The 6011-nt window shown below is 44.4% G+C and overlaps 1 protein-coding gene across 4 annotated transcripts in view; it reads left to right on the top strand.

Moving 5' to 3' along the window:
• Positions 1–1548: 1548 nt before the first annotated feature.
• FOXJ3 (forkhead box J3) overlaps positions 1549–6011 on the top strand; it is a 129485-nt gene continuing 125022 nt past the window's right edge. For 3 of the 4 annotated variants that reach the window (XM_068240541.1, XM_068240545.1, XM_068240540.1), the window contains exon 1: positions 1549–1631. The gene's annotated coding sequence lies outside the window, so the exon portion shown is untranslated. The remainder of the gene's footprint in view (positions 1632–6011) is intronic. The other variant, XM_068240542.1, reaches the window with a different exon arrangement.

Raw genomic sequence — 6011 nt, 5'->3', positions numbered from 1 at the left:
ACAAAATGAGCCCGTGACGAATAACGTTTATAAAGATACTAAATCACTATTTCTAAAACATTTCTAAAACATTATTATCCACCCAAAAAAATTATTTACATTTTTTTTTTTTACATTTTTTATTTCTTAATGTTATTTATGTTATTTAATGTTATTTATTTATTAATTATTATCCATAGGGGGTCTTAGGTGTAGGCACCACCAGGGGGGTCTTAGGTTTAGGCACCAACAGGGGGGTCTTAGGTTTAGGCACCAACAGGGGGGTCTTAGGTTTAGGCACCAACAGGGGGGTCTTAGGTTTAGGCACCAACAGGGGGGTCTTAGGTTTAGGCACCAACAGGGGGGTCTTAGGTTTAGGCACCAACAGGGGGGTCTTAGGTTTAGGCACCAACAGGGGGTCTTAGGTTTAGGCACCAACAGGGGGGTCTTAGGTTTAGGCACCAACAGGGGGTCTAGGGGTTAGGGATAGGTACAGGGAGGGTTTTTAATAAACGTAAATATAAGTTTCACTTTACAAACAGGGAAGATTAACGTTTTACGAATTGCCGATCTCATACACATTATTTAGTGATTTATAAATTCTTAAAACGCTATTTTTAAACGAAATTCTACACAATATTTCTATAAACGATAATACTGTTTATCGTTTACACCACGCGCCCTTTTTTCCCGACGCCCTTTTTTGATGTACGCCCCCACCACACCCCTCCTAATGCATACCATCAAGAAATTCAGAAACTAAAAATGTAATTTGATCATTCAAACCACACTGGTCCATTCTATTATCAGTAGTTTTTCTTCATATTAACATTTGAAAATAAGAAATATATCAATTTAAATCATAGCTCCCAACTGTCCCTCTTTTGGAGGGACAGTCCCTCTTTGGGAGCCCTGTCCCTCTTTCTTCCTCATTTGTCCCTCTTTCAGGACTTTGTCCCTCTTTCTATGTAAATATATATATATATTTATCTACTAAAACATGTGTTTGATTGACTCTAAATTTTATCCCCATCCTTTAAATTGATATGTGACTAGTTTTAAAATGTTAATATGAAGGAAAATGAACCAGGATAGAAAGGACCAGTGTGGTTTGAATTATAAAACACCATATTTTTTTATGAAATCTTTATGGTATGCATGACTAGGGGCGTGGCAAGAGTGTGATCAGGGGTGTGGTAGGGGCGTGGCTTAAGTGTCCCTCTTTCTCATCTTAAAAAGTTGGGAGGTATGAAAATGATCAGAAAGTTCAAAAGTCAATTACCACATTTTTTAGTAGAAAAATACATATATTTTTTATAGATATGTACATCAGGAGGGACAAATGATGAAGGAAGAGGGGGACTCGGTTCGGTTCCCAAAGAGCTGCAGTCCCTCTGAAAAAAGACAGCTATGTGGGCAATTAGAAACACACAGGCGGCGACTGTAAGCATTCACCTATTCCCTTTCTGGCCCCGCCTTGTCAATATTTTGGTCCCTTGTCATTAACAGTAAAGTTTTGACATCCTGAATGTTTTTCCCACCTTCTTTCGCCAGCTTGGCGCGGAGCATGCCGGGAGTTGTAGTATCGGCGCTCCCCTGCATTTGTTCCTCTCCTGCCCGACACGTCGGGACCGCACGGAGCAGCCGATCAGGTGAGCGGGCGGCTGGCTTTTGTGGAGACGGGGAGCGGGACGATGAGCGGGACGATGAGCTGGGCTCGCAGCCGTATCTGGGGACCGATGTGTGGAGTGATGGCCGCAGCTGTGGTGCACAGCGCCTGGCTAGGGCCCGCGGCTGCCCCCTGCATCGGGGAGGTGTGGAGGCTTCTGGCTGCCGGGGAGGCCGGCTTGGCTCTGTAGGCTCATGTGTGACAGCCTGGGTGACAGCTCTTCCTCCGGTGCACCTGCTGAGCCTGGGCCTCCAGCTACTGGGGAAGCACAAGTCGCAGCATGTCTTCACTTGTCACATACTGCCTGACGGGGGGCTGACATGCCACAGGCTACCCATGGCTGCTAGTGTCACATGGGACAACTTGTGCCAGGCATTGTAAGGTGACATTATAAACGTGGGGTCCCTTAGGTGGGAGTGCTGTGATATACTGATAACGCAGAGAGTGCTGGGGCGCGCTGACGACGCGCAGAGTGCTGGGGCGCGCTGACGACGCGCAGAGTGCTGGGGCGCGCTGACGACGCGCAGAGTGCTGGGGCGCGCTGACGACGCGCAGAGTGCTGGGGCGCGCTGACGACGCGCAGAGTGCTGGGGCGCGCTGACGACGCGCAGAGTGCTGGGGCGCGCTGACGACGCGCAGAGTGCTGGGGCGCGCTGACGACGCGCAGAGTGCTGGGGCGCGCTGACGACGCGCAGAGTGCTGGGGCGCGCTGACGACGCGCAGAGTGCTGGGGCGCGCTGACGACGCGCAGAGTGCTGGGGCGCGCTGACGACGCGCAGAGTGCTGGGGCGCGCTGACGACGCGCAGAGTGCTTTATTATTATTTAGTAGTTATATAGCGCCAACATCTTCCGCAGCTCTGGACATAGTATATATTGTCTTGTCGCTAACTGTCCCTCAGAGGAGCTCACAATCTAGTCCATAGGATAGTCATATGTCCTATGTGTATGTATTGTGTAGTGTATGTGTTGTAGTCTAGGGCCAATTTAGGGGGAAGCCCTCTCTGTAGCCCAGTTACTGTTGAAATCTGTAGCCCAGCAGTCCATACACAAAACAGTGCTCAACACCAGATGTTTATCTCAAGCTGTATGACCATGAGGCACCCCACCGGTGCTCTAGCCACCTCACCAGATGGTAACACCCTCTCTCATAAGGCTGAGCACTTCACCACACAGAGGTTCTCCCATGTAGCAGAGGTCAGCATCTGATATACTTATGACTGCCGGCATTGTTTACTTTTTATCTGGAGTTTGACAGGTCACACATGAGCACCATGCAGGCGAGAAAGCATTGTTACCACCTAAAAGCCAAAATTCTTCCATAAGGTGTTTAGGATAAGTGAGCTACATATACTATAGAGGACACTCACAGGAGCCATTCAGCGTTACAGAATACACGTGAGGTTAAACTATGAGGGGTGTTATTTGAAGAGTACAGGGGGAGTGACTGATGGTGGATACAGCTTGAGGGCCCATTCACACTTGTAAACGCAAAAACGCTAGCACTTGGCGCTGGTGTTTTGCATGGGTGATATTATCGTGGCAAAAGCACTGTACAAATTTACTTTTTATGCGATTAGCGGTTCAATAGCATGCTAATAGCGATCGCTCTTCAATCGCGGCAAAATGCTGCATGCAACGCATTTGCGATAGCCGCTAATGGGGCAATCGCAGCAGTGAGATCACAGTCATGAAGTTACAATTGCGCTAGCGCTTTACAAATGCTTTAGCGCTTCGGCGATTAGCGGTAAATGGCCGCTAATCGCCCTAGTGTAATTGGGCTCTGATAGACGTAATCAGGGCTGTGGAGTCAGGGCCATTTTGGGTGCCTGGAGTCGGGAAAAAATGCACCGACTCCGACTCCTAATGAATTTAAACTGTAAATAAAATAGAAAATATTATAAAATGTTCTATTTCTCAGATAATAGTCATCATAAATAATTTATACATACAGTAATAGCTCTGCTTAGTCCACAAAAAAATCCACATGAAATAAACCAAACAAAATTAGTTACTTGTGCTGCTTCAATAAAGCAGTCCCCGTATTTTTAAAGTCAGATATACATATCTGATTGTGACTGTATATATGATGCGTACACAGGAATCTTATATATAGTAAATAACATCTATGCTGCAAGTATAAAGCCTGATGTGTAGCCATGTCACTAATAGAGATGGTCAATGAGATGGAAATAATTCTGCATTGATGCTGATTTATGCAAATGTATGCACTCTCTTTGCTCATGAAATCAAATAATTTGATATGCTGTTAAAATTTGGTTTGGTGACTACGAATTAAATGGTACCTGAAACAGATGAAAAGAAAAAAAAGTTTCATACATACCTGGGGCTTCCTCCAGCCCCCTTCAGGCTAAACAGTCCCTCGCTGTCCACCTCCACCACCTGGATCTTCTGCTATGAGTCCTGGAAATTCAGCCAGTCAGCGCAGTCCGGCCGCATGCCGCTTCCACAACCAGGAGCGTTCTGCACCTGCGCAATAGTGCTGCGCAGGTGTAGTATGCTCCCAGCGGCGGAGTGTGTGCATGCGTACTACGCCAGACTGGCTCAAGTACCTGGACTCATAGCAGAAGATCCAGGTGGCAGAGGAGGACAGCGAGGGACTGATTAGCCTGAAGGGGGCTGGAGGAAGCCCCAAGTATGTAGAAAACTTTAATTTCATCTGAAGGTGGCCATACATGGTACAATTTTTTTCATCCAATCTTACCATTTCTATGTAGTATAAAGGTAAATTAAGTGAATATATTGAAAGGATAATTTAGGCAGTTCCCTTATATCACATAGAAATGGTAAGATTGGATGAAAAAATTGTACCATGTATGGCCACCATCAGGTTTACTTTGTCACACAGTAGCACTATACTCTACATATGCACTCTCCACAGAGCTGCAAGGAATCCACTGAGAATGTTGTGCACATTGAACACAGAGGTGTTGTCTATCACCCATAAACCTGGTTCAGATTGTGCATGTGAATGTGTAATAGAGGAAGAATCTCTTCATTCCCCTGCAGAGTACCTGCACATCACTCTTACATGTACCCACAGTTACATTGCCTAGGGCCTGATAGATGTTCTTTTTTCCAGTCTGTACATTTTACAAATACTCTTACCAAGGACTAGTTTTAGTCTATGACTAAAGGGAATAAATATGGCAGTCTCCATATCCTTCTCACTTCAGTTGTCTTTTAAAATTCCTAAGCGTTGGCATTTAAGAGACGAATTTCATGTTACATACTTTCAATCAACAAGTTTGTAATATGCAAATTAGAGGAGTCGGTGGAATCCTAAACTGAGGAGTCGGAGGATTTTTGTACCGAATCCACAGCCTGTAATGTTGAACTCCAAAGTGCAGTTTTGTGTCTGTTTTATTCCATTGTGTTTGTAAGGGCTGGTGCACACCTAAAAGCGCTAGCAAATTGCAAACACTCATCATTTTTAGAAGTGATTTTTCTAAGCAATTCTGGGCATGTGCCTAGCAATTTTCTAGTTATGACTAGCGATTTTTGGAGTATTTTGGTGTAGCAATTTTTTTTTGTACAGTAGAGCTGGAAGTGTACAACTTTTGTTAAATGATTGGAAAATCGCTCTGTTTTAGCATTTTTTTTTTTAGAGAGGTTTTTCACTTTCCTATACTTAACATTGAGGCTGAATCGCCTTAGCAAATGCTGCAGGACCTGCGTTTGTGTTTCGGAAAAATAATCAAATCGCTCTAGTGTGCTCCATCCTATACAGATACATTAGCCAAGAGTTTTTTAAAGCGCTAGTGTTTTTAAAAGCGCTCAGAAACGCTCTTGGTGTGCACCAGCCCTCACAGATACTGGCAGATGACTGGATTAGTGCAGTTGCTGATAATGAAGTCCAATGTTTTCTGGTTTATGTGATTTAATTTTAGAGATGGCAAATGAGATGCTAATAATGTGAACATACCGGTAATCTAAAATGTGTGCAGCTTCAAAATGGACCAGTCAAATGTAACTATTGTTGCATTTTGATTGGTCCGTTATCAAGCTACACAAACTTGTGTAAAATGTGCATCAACTCAATGATTTGCATCTCATTGACCATTCCTGTTTATTATGTATGTAGCAGGGTTGGCGTTTAAGGATGGTCTGCGCTGCAGACAGAAAACTGTTGGCTTGGTTGCAGAGAACAGCAGCTTGAGATTATTGGTAGTTTTGGAAATATTTAGCTGGCTGCATGTTGAAATAGAAAGATAATTTCGGGTAGGAACACACTAGGCAAAATTGTATATGCGTTTTCCATAGCACATAGTGGAAAATGTATTTGCAATTCGGCCTAGTGTGTTCCTACCCTTCAAAAAAACTTGTATAATGCCAATGTATGTA

Source organism: Hyperolius riggenbachi, chromosome 6 (genome assembly GCF_040937935.1).
Source record: "Hyperolius riggenbachi isolate aHypRig1 chromosome 6, aHypRig1.pri, whole genome shotgun sequence".
NCBI classification, from domain to species: Eukaryota; Metazoa; Chordata; class Amphibia; order Anura; family Hyperoliidae; genus Hyperolius; species Hyperolius riggenbachi.
This window is presented reverse-complemented; position numbering and strand designations above follow the sequence as displayed.